Source organism: Talpa occidentalis, unplaced genomic scaffold, assembly GCF_014898055.3.
Source record: "Talpa occidentalis isolate TD23 unplaced genomic scaffold, MPIMG_talOcc4v2.1 talOcc4.13, whole genome shotgun sequence".
Classification (NCBI taxonomy): Eukaryota; Metazoa; Chordata; class Mammalia; order Eulipotyphla; family Talpidae; genus Talpa; species Talpa occidentalis.
The window spans coordinates 86,473,909-86,493,621 of record NW_023601322.1 but is presented as its reverse complement, the minus strand read 5'-3'; the positions used below and the strand labels follow the sequence as shown (position 1 = coordinate 86,493,621).

At 40.1% G+C, this 19,713-nt stretch overlaps 1 long non-coding RNA gene across 1 annotated transcript in view; it reads left to right on the top strand.

Moving 5' to 3' along the window:
- LOC129145650 (uncharacterized) overlaps positions 1-17,174 on the top strand; it is a 141,730-nt gene extending 124,556 nt beyond the window's left edge. The window contains exons 3-4 of the long non-coding RNA XR_008551511.1: positions 2,862-2,982; positions 17,089-17,174. This is a non-coding gene — a long non-coding RNA (uncharacterized LOC129145650). The remainder of the gene's footprint in view (positions 1-2,861; positions 2,983-17,088) is intronic.
- Positions 17,175-19,713: the final 2,539 nt, after the last annotated feature.

Here is a 19,713-nt window from a genome sequence, read left to right as displayed (position 1 = left end):
GTTTGGGGCTTGTCTTCATCCCTTTAATGGGGTCTTCACAGAACAAGTTTTTTTTTTTTTTTAAAGAAGATTTATTTATTTATTTATCTATCTATCTATTTATTTATTTATTTATACATGCACTGGGTACAGTCAGAAGTGCGGGAGGGTGAGAGAATTCACCAGAGCCCGGGGACCAGAGCAGGCAGAAGGACCGAAGTACACTGCTGAGGGGAGCAGCGGGTGCGGTAGGAGAGGTCTGCGCGCCATGTGGGACCCTTGCCCTGTGGCCAGGGATCGAACCGGCGCTGCAGAGGCTGCGGGCAGCTTTGCAGCCCAGCGTTCAACCGCTGTGCCACCAGTGGAGGCCTAGAACAAGTTTTTAATTTTCAAGAAGTCCAATTTATTTTCTTCTGTAGAGTGTTCCTTTGATATTATCTTATCACTTTTACATTTAAAAAAAATCTTTATTTAAAAATTTAATTTGTTTACCTTGTTGGTAAAGTTAGCATTTAATATATTACTGAAAATTAACTCATGAACCAAGTTTTAAAAGCATTATCTGCTTGATTATCCAATCTGATGGCCATAAAGATCCATTAAAGACATTAGTCCGATTGCTTTTGTCTCCCTAACTTCAGTCTTGTATGTTGAAGGCAAACTATTTCAGAACATGAAATTTCTTGCCCATTCCATTTTTTATTTTTTACAAATTTCGGTAAATGTATGCGTCTGTAGAACTACAGCCTGCATCATGATATTTTAATCAATGACAATTTAAACATCCAGGAGTTCCTTTATTCTCTCTTCTACTCAATTCTGACCTTTGTAGTCAAGTACTTCCTACTAATGTCAACATAAATTAGCTCCCCCCCCCCATTTTAACCTATGTAAGCAAAAGTATTCTTTTTGTTGTAGTTTCTTTTGCTCAGCACAGTGGTTTTCAGAATCATCCATGCTTGGTATGGTTAAGTAGATCATTTCTTTTTATTGCTGAGTAGAATTCCTCTAAGTAAGTGTAGCTCTAAGTGCTTATCCAGCCTCCCGTAGATGGGCATTTTGGTTATTTTCAAATATGACAAAAAAGCTTCTAGAAATGGTCATGTATAGGCCTCTTTGTGGATATGAGTTTTCATTTCTCTCAGATCAGTACCAAAAAGTGGAATTATAAGTCCCCCCCCCAAAAAAAATAAAAGAGTTTATGAGAAACTGCAAAGATTGTTTTAAAAAAGCTCTTGTAGCAATTTAAAATCTCCACCAGCAACTGACTGCTTGGCAGGTTTAGAGATAATAGACTCTAATTTTCAGAATATTTTTGTAAAAGTTGCAGTTCTTTGGGTACACTCAGTGGAAATAGTTTTTGTAAGTTCAGGAAGAGAGAACACATTCCTGTTGGTTGGAGTGGGTCACAAAACTGGTGGGCCGCAATAGCAGGCTGATGGCAGGACACCCCACTGATTGCAGGATGGAAACTCAGTCTTCCTTGAAGCCTGAAATATCAGGCAAGAGGATCTAATTTCTCTTAATTGTGTCAGGCAGTGGTCTCTTGACCAAGACCCTAAATACAGTCTCCAAGGGAAAGAAATGGATTACTCAAATATAAAGGGGAGTCTATAGGAAGGGGGAGAGATTTTTTAGTAGTCAAACCCAATAACTACCTGTTATAATCTTGTGAATTTTCAGGGGGAGATTTCTCTCGTTATTCTGATGTATATTTTCTTGAGTATTTTTTTTTTTTCCTCTTTTCTTGCGTATTCATCTGGGAATAAGGGGAGATCACTGCAGACCTAGTTTTACCAGTGGACGTAGTAAAAAGTTTTCCTTCCTACTTTAATCCCTCTTCTTGGACAGTCTGATCCATCAGACCATATGAAAATTAAAAATCTCAAGAATGTACAATTTTGAGGATTAGGAAAAACCCTCCTCTTTTCAATTTCTTTGCTAATATGCAGGAATTAAACATACTGATATATATATATACAGATGCAACCTTTCTCTCCTTGTGCTTCCTATTTTATTGTTGTGGGGAAATTGAAACTATGGGATGACTAAGAAGGATTTATAGTAGGATGCATTCCTCTGGCCACCTCTTTTAGCAGTGGAACGGTGGCTGCATTTCTCTCCCTGTTCCAGGACTGGGTAACTGAATTAAGAGAAAGTAAGGGAAAAAAAAAAAAAAAAAACACCAAGAAAAAAATAACTTGACCGAAAGAGTCTTTGTAGCTTCTTTCAGGCTGGTAAATCAGCTCACTTTGTGCTTACAAAGTCTGTGTTCAGTGCTAATCATTAAAATTCACTCCATAGATTTTGGAGTTCTTTCTTTTAATTCATTCATCCTCCACACTCCCATCCCACCCCAGACTTCAGAGGTTTTCCTCTTTGAATCGTTTTATAGGTGGCATGTCAGAAATGGAAGGGTTATCAGTAACAGAAGTATTTTGAAGTGAATATGCACGCGTGGCAGATTCGGTATATCAAAGTTACAAATAGTAGACATTTAAAGAGTCTCCTGTTTATTTTCTGTACGGATTCAAACTACCTTCTGGATTGTAGAGGAGCGCTGGAAACAAAAAGGTTTCTATGTGGGCATCTTGGAGAGTTTGTTGGCTTCTTCCCTGGGGAGCACATTCACCAAACACCCTCAGACAGGCCTGTGTTCACCTCCCCTGGAGCTATGAATGCAAACCATCTGTAACAAGATATTGGACTTCAATTGGGGGAGATTGATTTTGTTAAAAATCAGCATTTATTTTAGGTACATTCATACAATTACCTCAATTGCATGGTAAGTTTGTGCCATTGTTTTGCTTGGGATGGCATTTAAATCTGCTCAGTTTAATAGTAGAAGTCTGATGAGGGTTTTTTTCTTTTTTTCTTTTAAGTTTCCACAGAGGTTTCTTGTAAGTAGGACTTCTTATGAAATTGCTGTTCCAAGGCATATACCCGGCTGACACACTTTTAGAGCAGTATGGATGAGAGAACAGCAAGTGAATGAAGTGAAAGGTAGGTTTTTGTGTTTTCCCTGGCTATTCATAAGTATCTAATATAATTTGTTCTAGTGCTGAGGACACTCAGAATCTATCTCTCCAATGTCTTTGACTGCAGTAAGCTCTAAGCAAAGAAAAAGAGACAAGGTATAACTCAAGGTATAACAAGGTATAAGAAAAATTTAATCCATTCATCAAAATTAAGGCACATGAATAAGTAAGGCTGGGCATAAAAAACAGAGAAAATGCATTTCATGAGTATCTTTTTCTCCAAGCATAAAGTCAAATGCATGGGGAGAAACTCAGTGCATTTCACTTTAGATGCTTTTGAAGTCTTTTGTTAAAACTACAAATATGCCTCTGTATCTTAACATGAAACACTGGTAGTGATTGTTGTTTATTTCGGAAGTTTTGCATTTGTTTTGGTGATTACAGTAAAGAGGAATCAATCCTGGTCAGAGAAGACAAAATCCACTGCCCCTTCCTAGTGAGAAGTGCATTAAATAAGCTCAGAAATAAAGTCACATGCAGCAAGAACTTATTGAAAAAATCCCTTTATTTAAAAATATGTGTTGCAGGGTTAGTTAGGACAGGACCCGATTGGAGAGCGAGGATTTTTTCTGCATGGGAAGTGATAAAATAATCCTTTGTTGGTCAGGTATTGGTTACAGACCCTAGAACTGAAGGTTTTCCTGAGAGCTGAACGGCACCTGACAGGGACTCCCTAATCCCTTCCCTCTAAATAACTTCTTGTGAATTCAGGGTTTTTGAACCTTGCACTGGTCTGCTTTGTGCAAGCTTCTCAATAGAAAGATGCTATCAGGTAAGTGTGTGACAAGGGAATTAATTAGCTCACAAAGACATGATTGCTCAGGGTTTGTGTAACCTTGTGTTTCCATGATACCTATAGCTGTAGTGCTGGGCACTGAAGTAAGGTTGCCTGCCTCTTGCCCTTATTTAAAAAAAAAAAAAAAAAGAACCGTCACACTCTTTCATCAAAACTCATGGAAATCATTGAGCACTGCGGTGAAGTTCAGAGAAATTTGGTTGGACTTAATTTTTATTCGACTGTTGCATTTGAAACCCTTCCGCTTCCTTTGATGTGTGCTGGTGTGGGGGTGGTGGGGGCATCCTGTTCCAGTGCTTAATCCTAATTCATAAAATCTTAGGCTGGAAGCTACCTTTGAGATCATCTGTCCAATCTCTTCCTGAAGATAATCACCTGGCCCCACTTGGGCGTTTCTAGTGATTAGAAACTCATTATGTTTTAGAGAGTCTTTCTCTTTGGGGAAATTATGAGAAGTTCTTTCTCTAGATTCAATCTGCATACCTGTAATTTCCATGTCTCCGAGCAGTGCAAAGCAGATAATTAATCATTTCATATTCAATAGCAGTTAGTTTAGGTCTCTTCAAATATTTGAAGAAAGTTTGTGCCTTCCTATAAGTCTCCCTCTTAGACCTCCCTGCTCAGGCAAAATACATTTTCATTTTCCAACCAATGTTTTCAAAGCCCCTCAGTGAAATAACAATAGGACCCTCTTACACAGAAATAACCTGGGGAATTTAGGATTCAGGGCACAGCTGACTAATAAATGGATGACCAGGCCTAGCTGGGCCATGAGAAGCCAAGGAAGCATTTCAGGTACTCTAATCTCTATCATTTATCAATCGCTTACTCAGTGCCTGGCATCAAGCTAAGTGTGAACTCATTTAAATATAGTGTTTACAAATACAAACCTGAGGCTCAGAGTAACTAGGTGACAGGACCAGGGTGTTAATGCCAAGATCAAGGAGGCCAGGAGATGCCACTCCTGGCTCCGTGATCCGGGAACTTTCTTCCCTCCCAGCTCACTTTGCTGAATTTTTAGCCTTTTCCTTCTATTTATTTAATACATTTTTTACATCATTTCCATTGTTGTGCAATGTATACATTTTCATCTTGTTTATAGTCCCTGTGAAATTCCCACCACCCATTCACCCGTGAACTATGACCTTGGTCCCTTGTGTTCTTCCCACGCTTGTTTTGATCCTACTCCCCTCTCTCCCCACTGCAGTATGTCTCTGGTGTACAGCCTTTTCAATAAAGATTTGGAAATGGTAGCAGCTGGGGCTGCAAGAGGCAGTTGTCTGTAGGCCAGTGGTAGACTTAGTGGGGGTAACCCTGGCTACACACATCACTTGGGGCCTGGAGAAGGGCACCCCCCAGCAGGATGCATCTCTCCCACTGTTATGCACACCTACCATCCTTGCCCAGGGAGCATCCTGACCACTAGAGGTAAAGATGATGCGTCTCTCCTTTAATGGTAGAGCAGCTCGGTTGCAGAGACGTTCAGCACAGTGGAAGCCAGGAGGGATCAAAGTCCCTGTCCTGACCCTCATAGTCACGCTCCCCCCCCACTCCAAACCAGAGCACCAGGCCTCTCTCCAGGAAGTACATGAGACCAGAAAAAAGAGCTGTCACCAATGGCAAGAATTCCTTTTTTGCAGTTCAGTAGCAATCCATGGTGCATATGTACCGAGTATTCTTTATTCATTCATCAGTTGATGGGCACTTAGGTTATTTCCAGCTCCTGGCTATCATGTATAGTGCTGCCATGAGTGCGGGCTTCAAAGATGTATTTGAACTTGCACAACCTCATTTTAAAATGAAACAATGGGTTCAAGTATAAATAACAAGGGTCACATAACAAGTCACATCCTGTGACTTCCAGGATGGCAACTGGCCAGGTCAGGAGAAGGGTGATTGGTGATTCTCTTAGGGTAAACTGTCCATCTGTTAGGTCAGGGTGCCTATTTCCTTTCTGAATGCTTGGAAATTCCTCTTCTTTCTGAATCTGAATCTGGCACAGTCATACTCAGAGTCTACCCTAGAGGCCTTTGACATCCTGCTTTGGAGGTTCTTCCCTGGAACTGGAAACTATCTTGAACTCACGCATGGTGATATTTGCACAAAGCTCTCAGGCTTGTGAGAACATCCAAGAGTTGGCTCTTCAAATCTGGCTGGAGGTTGTGCCTGTGCCAGGACGCAGCCAGGCACACATTAAAGGCTAGCTCTAGCTCACTGTGTCTCCTTACCCGGAGGAGCACTTGAAGGGAGACCAGCTCGCCAAAAGAAAGGGGAAGTAGAGGCAGACAACATCCAAATATCAGCAGAATGGTTGAAATCATGAAAACCAGGGTAAAATTTAGAGAAGTGACAGTAAATATAATCACAGGATTTGATAAAATGTACCTATTGTTGAATAAGGAGATTCAAGTGATAACAATGTGTTTTTAACAGCTGGATCTGGAATGCTAAATTAAATAAAATGTAAGTGGGGAGAGGGAGAAAGGAGGTGACTTAATGAGTGGTGAGCACAGCAGGTCAGAACCTGCAGTCTGAATAGGTGACCCCATGCCTCCTGGTGGAGGTGGGGCCATGCCCCTAACAGAATGCAGAACAATACGATAAATGTCAGCTTCGCAAGGTACTAATTTATGTCAGTAGATTTGCTCATAATCCCAGGCTGAGACTTTTCTTGTTCCCAATTAAAGGGGCCTTGATGGTTAGAAAGGAGACATGCTTTGATGGGCTCAGGTTTTAGAGTGGATAATCTCTGCAGTCCATCCTCCAATCATTCCTCCTCTTGGCATTTCAGAATCTAGTGGGTGCCCTCTTGACCTCTGGCCCGCAATGTGTATTGGTGGCAGCTGCTGAGGGGATAAACAGATGTGGTGACAGCTGGAGCGAACTCAGTTCATTTTAAAATCGCTTAGCAAGTGTGGCTCAGCCAACTAGCTCAGCCTCTTGTGTTTTTCTCTAGTTACTTAAAATACAAAAACTTTGTTCTTCAATTAGGATGTTTTAGAAAATGTTTAAAAAATGTGATGTTTTCATTTGAATTGAACAGTGTGGGCTTCTTAGCAGCCTATTCGCCAAGGAATAGTAATGGTCCACTCAGCCACTGACCCTAGTAGAGCTCTCTCTATGGAAACTTTCCTACTAAGAAACGGAACTGATATTTTACATTTTCAGCCTTCATATCACATCAGCTCAATTTTGACAGATTCTCTTCAGATAGGAGAGAGTTCCATTTAATTGTGGCAGTGCTGATCAGGATTTGATTTGATTTTATTTAACGATTTATTTATACAAGAACTGGGGTACAGGTCAGAGGTGTGGGGGGGTGAGAGGATTCACCAGAGACAGAGTGGGGAACAGAACAGGCAGACTGACAAAATACACTGCTGAAGGGAGCAGCGGGCGAGACAAGAGAGGTCTGCTGTGCCATATGGGTATCTCCCTGGTCGGCCAGGTATTGAACCCGCACTGCAGAGGCTGTGGACAACTTCACAGCATTGCACTCAACCTGCTGTGCCACTGGCGAGGCCCTGATTGGGATTTTAAAAGAGCCAGTGGTTCTAATGCACAATTGGGTTTGGCAGCCACTGATCTAGAAAGCATTCTCGGAGGTAACCAGGATGCCCTGTTGGTGGAGAAATTTTTCTCAAATCAGCATGAGTTTGGGGCTAAGTGGAAGGCTTAGAGAGGAAGACACTGGGGACTCAGAACTGTCTCCATCTTCCCTATCTGCGTGACTCTGGGAAAAGAATTTTGTCTCTGAGCTTGGCTGTCCTACTTTTAAAGTGATGATAATAGCATCACCCTGCAGTGTTGCTGATAAACAAATGAGATCGTTCATGGGAAGTGTTAAGCCCCAGACCTGGCTCTTGGTATACCGTTCTGTTTAGGTCAGTCATGTTCTCTGCGTGTGTGTGTGTGTGTGTGTGCATGTTTACACCCACATATGTACACATATGTATGCACATACATTTACCGAATGCACGTGTATATATATGCACATATATATGATGTAGTTAAAAAGACATTAATATACAGGAAATAATCTCTGGAAACAGCAAAGCAATCATTAATGTTAATTTGTGACTATATTTATATTTATATTTAATGTTCATATTAAGTTCCCCTTAGCACACGGGTTATGCTCTAGGCAAAATGAAAACTCAGTAAATATTGGTTAATGTGAAGGGGAGAAAGAAAACAAGGGGTACTCCCTGGTGGGGATGTGGCTGGAGGGACCCTAACACAGGAGCAAGAACACTTGCTGGCATTCCTCCACTGTTTTCATCTGTATCTATTTGTAGTTAAAAAGAGAATTCTGAGATACATTTTTCAAATCCACAGAAGCAGTACTCCCCAATATCACACAAAGCAGTACTCCCCAATATCACAAAAGGACTCTCATTTTGGTGCATTTTGTGTGAACACTTTCCTTGCAATTGTCTTCCATGTTCGGTTTCATGTGAGATTTGAATCGCCAGAAAGTGCAATTCTAACTTCTCTTCCTCTATACTTGAGGAAACTGGGGCCATATCCAGTGAAATGATTTGTTGAGTTGTCCCTCTAAATAAGTAATTGGAACTTTGTGGGGACCTCGGCTGTCCTGTCTACCCTCTTCTCCCACCCCACTTTTTCCTCTGTGGCCTACAGTGGTGCTTACTAGATTAGAATGCATGTGTGTATCCTGGGGAGTTGGTGAAAATGCAGATTCTGATTCCACAACAGCCCCTAGCCATGTGACAGCAACTTCTAGGCGCTTTGCTACAGTGCTGTATCGACTTGAAGATGCACCCACACCATGCACTTCCTCTACCTCTCACCTTTGCTAATATGACCTTCATACCTTTGCTAATATGGCCCTTACCTTTGCTAATATGGCCCTTGTCTCCAGGAGCCAGAACCCCTCTACTCACTGAGGCCTTGATTGTGTCATTCAATGTCATTCACCTTCTCTTAACTTTCATCAGTTAAATTTTATGGTTGTCTTGATGTGTCCACAGATGGTTCAGTATATCACAGTATCTTTCTCATTACATCATAAGCCCCCATAGGTGGGAAGGGCACTCTGTCGTTTCATATTTCTCAATGTATATAGCAAGTGGCTGCTGTCAGGCTAAAAAAATCTGCCACCTCTGATTGATTGGCACATGGTAGTGGGGACTGGCAGGCTCAGTTATTCCTATGTCTCTCCTAAAATAAACAACACTGTCATTATTATTTTGATCAGCATTGCTTTATGATTACTATTTTTCATTCTCCAGCTGGCTGGCTGGGTCTTTGTACAATAATCCCTTTCCGTACAATTTCTGAAACACCGTTTGCTTCACTCAGTTGGGGTCAGTTCAAGCCAGTTGTTGCTTAGCAATAATAATGACATGTTGAGAATTGTCTGATGGGCTTTGAACACCCCGAGCAGAGGCTTGCCTAGGGCAGCTGCTTGGTTAATTATGGCCTCCAGTCATCACTGGGAGACCGGTGCTGGTGAGTGAAGAAAAATGCTGAAGCTGCTACCAAAAAATGCATTTTAAATCACATTAAAAAAATTAAAGAGTAATAAAATCCATAATATGCAGACAATTTCATGTGCCTGAAACAATAGGCATTGAGATCTGCTGAAAATAGTCCAGGAGTCTAGGGGTGATGGATCCTGCCTTCCACGGGTCTCTGGGGGTGATGGACGGTGAGGCCCTGGCACCAGTGGCAGAACAGACACCTGAGGAATGACTGTTTGTAAGTGATTGGAGCTTATGTTTGTTGCCCCACTTTCCTGTACCTCAGAATGAACTGATTATACTCCTAGGCCTGGGGCCTTTCATGTCAAGTTCAAGTCGACAGTGGATCACAAGTGCCAAGTTATAAAACCCTGAAAATAAGGTTTCTCTTGGAAACCTTGGCACTGTGTGCTAGCAGTTAGAAGAGCTGAGATGACCTCATCAGCTCTTTCTCCTTCAAGCCCCAGAGCTTTGTGGTTGTGTTGCAATTAGTGATGTAGTGATAGAATGTGTCTAGAATGTTTCATTACCGATGACTGTTTCTGTTGTCATCCTGACAGCATTGTTGCTACTTTTTACAACATTGGGACCTGTCCTAGGCTTAGGTCAGTAAATCTAGGGTCCTAGCGGTTGCTCAAATAAAAGGGGGGGGGGCATAGTCCCAAAATGGGAGAAGAAAAAACAGGATAGGGGTTGGGTCTTCCAACAGTGGATCATCATTGGGTGCAATGTACGATGCAGAGATGAGTTTCTAGTTCCTTAAGTTGAAAAAACTATGGGTAGGTCATGTATTGAAAAGGTCTTGTAAAGAAAGTAGCCAGTGAGATTTTATCTTGTGAGGTCTAGACTCTTGTTTGTGAACTCGTTCTCAGGACAGCTTCACTGCAGAGAACACTGTCTGTGGTTCTCTGTCTTCCATTATCCTTAGAACAAGGAATTCAATATTTTAAGTAACTTCAGGGCATGGTTCAGTAGCAGGTAGTGTCCCCGAACTTGGAAAATTCGATAGGAAGAATGACAGGTCCTGTCTAGCACTAGCAAAAGCCCTAAACACATCTGAAAATTTGTTATTAACCATGGCTCTGCTGAGCTACAAAGTTTTTATTTTTACTGATTTTGGTAAAACTTTTTTAGCAGTATTTTTACTGCTAGACCCACTGTCATTCTTAATGCACTCCTTTCTGGAACAGCAAAGCTGTGGGATGCTGGGATATCTGTACAGATGATAGGGAAGAGCCTGGACTCTTTACCCCAAAGGTAGAAAAACCTCAGCGAGAAGAGAGATCTTCTTGAGAAATACTGTCTTGAGGAAAGCCAGTCTGTGTCTCCATGGCCAATGGTGTCCAGTCCATGGCCTGAAAACATGAGATTGGTGAGGTCACTCCCTTTCACAACTACAACAGTTCCCTTTGTTCATAAGGTAAAGTCTGATCACTTCATTCATTTGCCCTTGCGATCCCCTAGATAAGAATTCCTCTACAAATTATTGTTGTCCCATGTAATAGTTCTCTATTTCTGTTATGTATATCTTTTTCAACTAGATTTAGATACTTTGTTTTCAGGCATCTGATTTATCTTCCTTTAGATATCTTAAAGTCTTAAATTTCACTTATGCCTCCCTTCCTCTACTGAGCAAAGATCAGCCCATCTTCTGGTGCTAATCTAGACCAGGGCATGCCTACCTGATGCAGGGCTGCAAATCACACTCCTCTCCAGTAGGCAGCTGGTGTGTCTGAGATGAAACTCCACCGCCCAGCACCTCTAGGTCCCAGACTTCCCTGTCTCAGGAAGTGCTGCTCTGCACCTGTGCTGCCATCTTGGTTTCTTTCCTCCTGCTCTAATGAATCACCAAGTGACTCAGAATTCCCTCCTTACCGACGTTGGTTTGCACTGAATCTTGCAAATTTGTTGTGACCTTGTAAGTACCAAGACCTGCCTAACCCTACCCAGACTGGACACCATGCCTAGAACTGTTGGCCTTAGGAATTGCACCTCATCCTAAGGTAACTAGCTTTGCAAGCAACTTGGCTCTGTGGCCTTCTAGAGCTTTGTTCTGCGACAGTGTTTATGTGTTTTCTACCTGTGTAGTGTTTAGTAGGAGGCAAGGCTCTTGTCTCCCTAAGAGATTTTTAAATCTACTTTGGCCTGGAGTTAGGATAGAGAGAACACCTTGAAAATGCCCTGCAGGTCTCTGACTTAGTGACTGACTTCTTAAGGATTCTCAGGTGTGAAATGAAGAACGTACTTTAGAACATCCAAAGGTCCCTGACAACAGGGAACTGAGCCACAATCTGAGAGAATCTGCTGTTAATAGAATTGAAAATTTTAAGAGGAAAAATAATTTTTGGTTAAACTTTAGACACTCATGATGGTGAGAAAAAATAGAGACTAAGTGCTCAGAAATTCAGTAAGTGACCTTGTAAATTTGGTGCCTGCTTCTATGATATACAAGTCCAAACAAGGATCATGTTTTCAAGAGAAGAACTATACACCTGAGGGTGTTTTTATTTATTTGCATGTTCCTACAATATAATAAAACACAACTTTGAGAACATTTTTTAAGATTTATTTATATATACAAGAACTGGGGTACAGGCCAGAGGTGCGGGGGTTGAGAGGATTCACTAGAGACAGAGTGGGGAACAGAACAAGCAGACTGACAGAAATACACAGCTGAGGGGAGCAGCGGGTGAGACAGGAGAGGTCTGCTGCACCATGTGGGTTGCTCCCTGGCCGGCCGGGGCATTGAACTCGTGCTGCAGAGCCTGCAGATCACGTCACAGTGCAGAGCTTGACCACTTGTGCCACCAGGGAGGCCAACTTTTAGAAAATTTAGGAACAAAATCTATGAGGAAAAGGAGAAAAAAGTTGCTGGTAATGATATCACCCGATGTAATTATCAGTGGTCTCAAGTTTACAAGGTTCATTGTGGTCTCTCTTGTTCTCCATTATCATCGTGGGCTGAAATAGCAATCCCAGTAACAGTGATAGTCAGACAAAAAGTTTACTAGATAGTCAGAGTGAGGATTTGAACTGGGGGCGGTCTGACATATCACACTTTAAAAAAACTACTCTCGCAGGCACACATTTGAGTGAAGTTACATAGCTTAGGAAAGAAGGGAATAACCATTTTCTTATGTCAAACAGAACAGTGATCAATACATTAATTTCTGACAGTTCTGGGTTTTCATTCATAAGTTTTGAGGTGCCAAGTTTGCCCGTGGTTCTGACTCAGAGGCTGTTGTTATGGATACACGGAGGAGGGATCCAGGCCTCAGGGAAGTGCAACTTGCTCCTTCTCGCTGCTTGCTAGATTCTGGGTCAGCTGCTCCTACTTTTGATCTTCCTGTAATTGCCTTTGCTCAGACAGACTTTGAGGGGTTGTTGATTTCATTTCCCTGCAGGCTGGTGGATTTTTCTTGGTGATACTTCACAGATCGGGGTCAGTTGGTTCTGACTCAGGCCTGTGCAGAGGCTTAGATTTTTAGCTGATCTGGCCTGGAAGAGCGATCCCCAAAATGCAATGTCAGTTCCCACCATCTAAATAATTTTGACTGAAGTAGACTATTCTTGGCACACTTTTCTGGGTAGTTAATTAACCATCTTATTAAATCAACAAAAATTCATGGACAGGTGTTTCTACCAGTAAACCCATATCCCTTTGAATGGCTGCGTAGAAGTGCCTTATGTGGATGTCCTGTGGCAAGACTAGTCTCCTGTGACCACATATCGTGGGAATTCATCTTGCTATTTTCAAAATCCTGGAATAATATCCATCTTCCTATAGATATAGTAAGGTGTCTATCCACAATATACATCTCTGAGATCTTGTTCCTTAGTACAAATATACAGAAGTTGATACCTATGACAAAGCATATGCAGAGTTTTCAGCTTTTAGATACTTACTATGATATTTCCCCCAAGGAGGGTTGAGTCATTCTATCTTCCCTCCTGCCGTGATTGGCACCATCTTTTCTTTATACCCCATTGTAGTTTTTTGATTAAGAAATTCTCTTAAATCTTTGTCAAGCTGACAAGTAAAACATAGTGTCTTGTTTTATTTTGTTTAATTTGTTTCTTCATTTAATAGATACTCAATGAGCCAAGGAATGTTCAGAGCACCATGGGGGTGGGTGTAGAATAAAACAAGACAGAAAAATCCCTTCTCTCATGAAATCAATATGCAAGCAAAGCAATCTTAGGTAGTGAGAAGTGCAGTGTTGAGACCTGGAACATTAAGTGGCTTGGAAGTTACATTGAAAAGGTGGTCACCAGAGACAGATTCCAAGAGATGACTTTTGCACTGAGATCTTAAGGAGGCCAAACCTTGGCTCGATCCTGGATCCTGGAGAAGAACATTCCAGGTAGAGAGAACAGCCAGTGCACAAGTGCTGACTAGGTCATGGATCACAGAAACCCCCTCATAATAGCCAAAAGGTGGACAACCCATCTGTCCATCAGCCAGTGAATGGATAAACAACATATGGCACATCCAAGATTGAACATCCCACATTGGACTATTGCTCATCCATAAAGGCACGAAGTACTGATATATGCCCCCACAAGAGGAACCCTGGAAATTTAGGCTGAGAGAAAGAAGCCAGACACAAAAAGCATTGCAATTTATATGAATCCCTTTATGTGAAATATCCAGAATAGATAAATCCATAGAGACAGAAATCTGATTAGTGGTTATCAAAGACTGGAGGGATGGAGAGCAACTAGTCAACTGGTAAAACAAGTTTGCTTTGGGGTGATGAAAATATTTTGGAGTTAGATAAGGGTGATCATTGCAAACCATTGTAAATGGGTTAAATGCCTCTGGATGGTATACATTAAATTGGTTAATTTTATGTCTCATCAATTTTATTTTTTTTAAAGATTTATTTATTTTTGCATATAAGAGCTGGGGTACAGGCCACAGATGCAGGGGGAGAGAGGATTCACCAGAGACAGAGTGGGGAACAGAACAGGCAGACTCAAATACACTGCTGAGGGGAACAGCAGGTGAGACAGGAGAGGTCTGCTGCTCCATGTGGGTTTCTCCCTCGCCAGCAGGGGATCAAACTTGTGCTGCAGAGGCTGTGGATTGCTTCATAGTGCTGTGCTTAACCCCTTGCACCACCAGGGAGGTCCTGTCTCATCAATTTTATGTTAAGCTGGCCTGGTTTGCTAGTTTCCAGGTAAATTTTGGTTTTGTTGATTCCTATGTTTCTCTTAGTGTTTTGATCGATGTTCGCTTAAAGTTTTTAACATTATGGGTGGAAATAGAACTCTGTATATACAGTTTTAGTTTGTGTATAGTCAAGTTTAATGATCTCAATTAAAAAAAAAATTGCTGTAGTGGGTAGAGTACCAGCTTGCTGTGTTTGAGGAACAGAAGTGCCAGTGTGGGTATGTCTGAGGGTGGTAGGGAGGGAGTTGATTTGGTGTGCCTTCCCCAGAATGAGGATATTTGCTTTTATCTCTTTTGAATAGCAATAGATCTTTGCCTATATGCATTAGGAAGAAAGGATCCCTGCTCTTTCCCCAGTGGTAGGCATCTTTCACCCCTACCTCCCCTAGAAAGCAGTGGATGAGTGCTTAGCAGGTAAGAAGGTCTGTGTTCTCCAAAAGTAGTATCTACAGAAAGAGAAGGCTGAAGGCGTGAATGGGCAATGTTTTGTGCCTCTCCCCAGCATTTTGTCCTCATGGGAGTGGGGTCATGGGTGGGAAAGTGAGGGGTATTTTGTGAGGGGTGATGGCGAATTGTTCCTTTGTTTTTCCTGCTCTGCTTTCAGGCTTTCTTGTGAGAATGGGCTTACTAGGGAAAGCATGCTGTCCATGAATTGGGATTTCCTAGTTATTACACACTGGCAATCTAGCCCATGTTTGGCCCTTATGAATTTCTTAGAATACCAGCTGATTTCTTCTCTGCTTGTAAGGTGGCTGCTATTTTCTCCCATATGGTATCAGAGTGAAACTATTGATAATTCCTTTTCCCTTGTTGGAAGGACTTGCCATTTTTCAGAATTTTCTTCAGTTGTCTACCATGCTCAGTTCCAGAAAAGTAAAGATTTTATAGGTTATCTTTGTTTTTCTTATTGCTAGATTGATAGTGGTGTTTGCTAACAGATTTCAACATTCTAGGGACAGTGGAACTATTGTCATTTTAGTTGGTGTAATCAAATCATTCTTTTCCTCTTTTTTTTTTCTTTGTTCGGGGGGGGGGTCACAGTTTTAGGAAAGAAAAAAAAACTATCACCAATTGTTCTAACCTAATTTATTAAATAATCCATCCTTTTTTTTTTTTTTACTTGAAACAATACCTTTGTCATATACTGACTTTTGATCTATTTATGGATTTTCTATTCTGAGTCATAGATATGTTGTCTGTTTTTTGATGGTATCCCTAGTTGTTTTAATTACTATATTTTTATAATATGTTTTACCCAGTGAAATTCTTCCCCCTCATTACTCATCATCTAAGAAAAAATACCTGCTTTATTTTTGAATTTTTTTTTTCTAGATGGTTATCAGCCTCATCATTCAAATTCTCTGGAAGTTCCCATAGGAATTTTTATTGGGATTATTTTAAACTTTGAACATGTTAAGGAGGAAACATTATATTTGAAAAAGTATATTTATATTTAGGAATGTGGTTCTTTTATTCATTTTCTTTTCTAGCAACTTGATCTTTTGCATCCGAGATTCAGTGTATACGATAGAAATGTTTCTATCACTGTCAACAGAAACAACTTGTATCTTTGATTTTTTCTTTAAAGGACACACATTACTGTTTATTCTGCTTTGAGTGTTGATGAGAATAGGTGGCTCCCTAGTATAACTGTGGGCTTCTGCTCCCAATTCCTGATTTCACTTACCGGTAATCAGTTGTATTTGTACTCAGACCTATTTATTCCAGTTGTTTGTGATTAAAATTGTATAATCTGATCAAATATATATGAACTTACATGTTTGAAAATTGAGAATGTTCCTATGAATTACATATTTGGGGAGATGAATTGATAATAAACAATGCTGCTAAAATAGATGTTGCCGGAAAACTATGAATGATTAGAACGTGTGAGAAGCTATAAAGATTTTAGGCTTGCATGTTTTGCAAGGATATTGAGGTTTTCAATATTCCCAAAAAAACTAAAACTAAGGATTCTCTGAAATTTATTTACTTCAAGAAGGAAGATATAGAACTCTTATCAGTGAACTCCCTATCAAAGGAAAGTAATTGGTTCCATATTGAAAACATTCGTGAATTACTTTTATTTTTGTGTTTAAGTTAAAATTCTTAATATGGAAATAAATACATATTTGTGTATATGTATATATATGCATACACACACACACAAACACACACACACCAGTTTTCTGCTTTGACAAAGGGGAAGACCAGATTTTATCAAATGTGTGAGCTTCTGCACATAATTGCAATTTCCTGTCATTGGCTTCTGTAAGGATCTCTTTGTGCTTTTCTCTTTGTATAGCTTTTATAAAAGTATATATCCCACAAAGACTGCAAAAAACTACCACAAAGATAGATTTTAGGCTTGCATGTTCTGCAAGGATATTGAGGTTTTCAATGTTCCCTAAAGAACTAAAACTAAGGATTCTCTGAAATTCTCTGTACCACTATTTTCTATCTTTTGCTTTCTGGAACTTGCTAGATCTTAATAAATGTCATGTGACATGTAAAATAAAAGAAAACAAAAGGTTAAGTTAAACTGATAATGTACATGTTCAGACACATGGAAACTCTTTGTAAGAATTATTTTCTCCAACTCTGTTTTTATAGGAAAAATGAAAGTTATGAACCATATTTTCTTGGAGAGAAGTTTTGGAGGCAAACTATGTGATGTGCAAAATAAATGAATTCCAGCAAGCTACAATTCACTGGGAGTTCTTTCATGCTATAAGCTCATTTGTCAAAATAATAGATGCTGAGTCTACATGGATGACCTATATGGTCTCTCATTAACTTGGTCTGATTAGACAGCTAGACTATTTAGTCGAGTCTGAGAATATTGTAAATAAAATTGGGGGCTAAATGTTGAGTGCCTGTGGAGAGGCCATTACTGAGTTCTACGAATATAAATTCACTATTCAAATGATTTCAGCTGTATAGAGTCACAGAAAAAATCAGAATAATCTCTGGGCATCTTGATGCTATGATAACAACCACTTATCTGTCTATATGGATAAATTGCTACAACATTGGAAGACGTAATTTATTTAGTAATACTGTATTAGTAGTTGCTCAGAAGAACTGACCATATCCATTGGTTATCTTGGTTAGGTAGGAATCAACTTAATAAGTTCATTATTATAAAGCAACTGAAATAAAATGCATCATATATGCATGCTTTTAAACACTTGTTCTAATTATTGGGACTGGCTTGAATTGCATCTTCTCCTTGGCAAATAGCAGTAGGGTTCATTGTAGAAGATATTCACATCTTTAACTCGTTAGAAATGATGACAATGGACCTGTTTTCAGTTTGTCTCTGTTGGTTGCCATAGTTTCCTAGGATACAATGACTCCCAGTTTCCATGGGCACACCACTCTCTAGGGCTGAAATGCTCGCTAGTACGATGCAAGGGCGAATCTGGGAGTGTCGTCTGCCTCAAGCCACAGTATGGAGATTTTCAAAATGGAAGCATTAGAGAAAAAAAAAAAAAAAACAAACACAACAAGTGGGGCTTCCTCTTGGTCAGACAGAGCACAATATTGAAGAAATGGCAGCTAATAGTAGGCAAGTTGAAATAACATTTGGGGGTAAAGCAAAGCAAAAAGGGAGGGAGGTGGACAAAGAAGGAGGTCACTGTATAAGCTAAGGGGAGAGGGGACAGATACTATTATATACTTTGGATTGCATGAGTTATATAGAATTAAAAAATCATTAGAGATGCTTTAACAGTGAAAGCATTGATTTTATTCTTTTATTTTGATGCTAGTTTTTGCCACCTTTTGACCTCTTCTTTTTCAGTGTACACCAATGAGAAATAAACTATTTCCTAAAGAAATCAGGTTTCTGAAGGATGTATTCTTCTGCTTAAAGTTCTTGTCTTTTCTACATACGCTCAGTCTAACATTTTTTTGTTTGTTTGTTTCTATGTGGATGGCTTCTCTTCTTCTTTCCCTCTTTCCCCCAACTTTGTATGCCTTTTCTTTGGGTTTGTTTTGAATGACACTGTTTTTTAACTGCTGATTTGGACAATAATAGCCAGTATTGTGAGGAAAAAGAAACAAGTGGTAAATGTACTTGAAATGAGGAGAAAAGAAATGATTATTTGCAGATAATATTATTTCTATAGAATGTTATAAACAGAGCAGGAAACTCTTGAAAAGATTAGAAAAAATCAGTGAATTAGCAACCTCTAACAAGTAATTTGTACAAATTAATAGCTTTTCTATATATATATATATACACAATACTTAATTATAAAATATGACTCAAAATATCTAATTTCTAGTAGCAACCAAAAGTGTAAATACTGACACGTAAACTTAACCAAATATGTGACGAACCTTTGTGGACAAAAGTTTTCAATGCTAAAAATGTTCACTGTGGGCCTCCCTGGTGGCGCAAGGTGTTAAGCACTGTACTTTGGAGTGGTCCACAGCCTTTGCAGAACGAGTTTGGTCCCCAGCTGGCCAGGGAGCTACCCACTTGATGAGGTAGACCTTTCCTGTCTCACCCAGTGCTCCCCTCAGAAGTGTATTTCAGTCCATCTGCCTGTTCTGCTCCCCACTCTGTCTCTGGTGAATCCTCTCACCCCCCCACATCTCTGGCCTATGCCCCAGCTCTTGTATGCACAGATAGCTAAATCTTAAAAAAAAAAAAAAAAAAAAAAAAAGTGTTCACTGTGTCTAAATTATACTGTATTTTTATCCTATCCTTATAAAAAAATACCAAGAGTTAATTTTTTCGAGAACCTGAAACAATACTAAAATGATTCTTAAAATTTAAATACATAGACCAGCTAGGATGATTCAGTGAGAAAACAGTGAGGGAAGAACCGTGCTGGAAGATGTTTTAAAAAGAAAAAATCAGAACTACTAGCAGATTTGATAATATGGAAGAAATAAACAGCTCAAAGAGAGAAAAATACAGGGTTTTAATTGGAATAGGCAGCTAATAACAAATAAACCTGGAAATCCTATCCCTTCCCACAGAGAAGTCTCTCTTGCTCAAGTGCAGGCCCATGGAGTGGTGAGCGATGTTTCAGGTTGACTCGTGAGGTTCTGGTGACACCACCTGCAGCAAAGAGCTTTTTGTCATTCTTCACAGCAGGATCAGAATCTGGAGACTGACACGGTTATTCCTATTGCAGCCTGGAAAGAAAGTATTTCAGTCCGACCTGGCCATGCTGAACTGGAAGGAGGTGGAGCATTAGAAATTTTGTACATATGTTATGT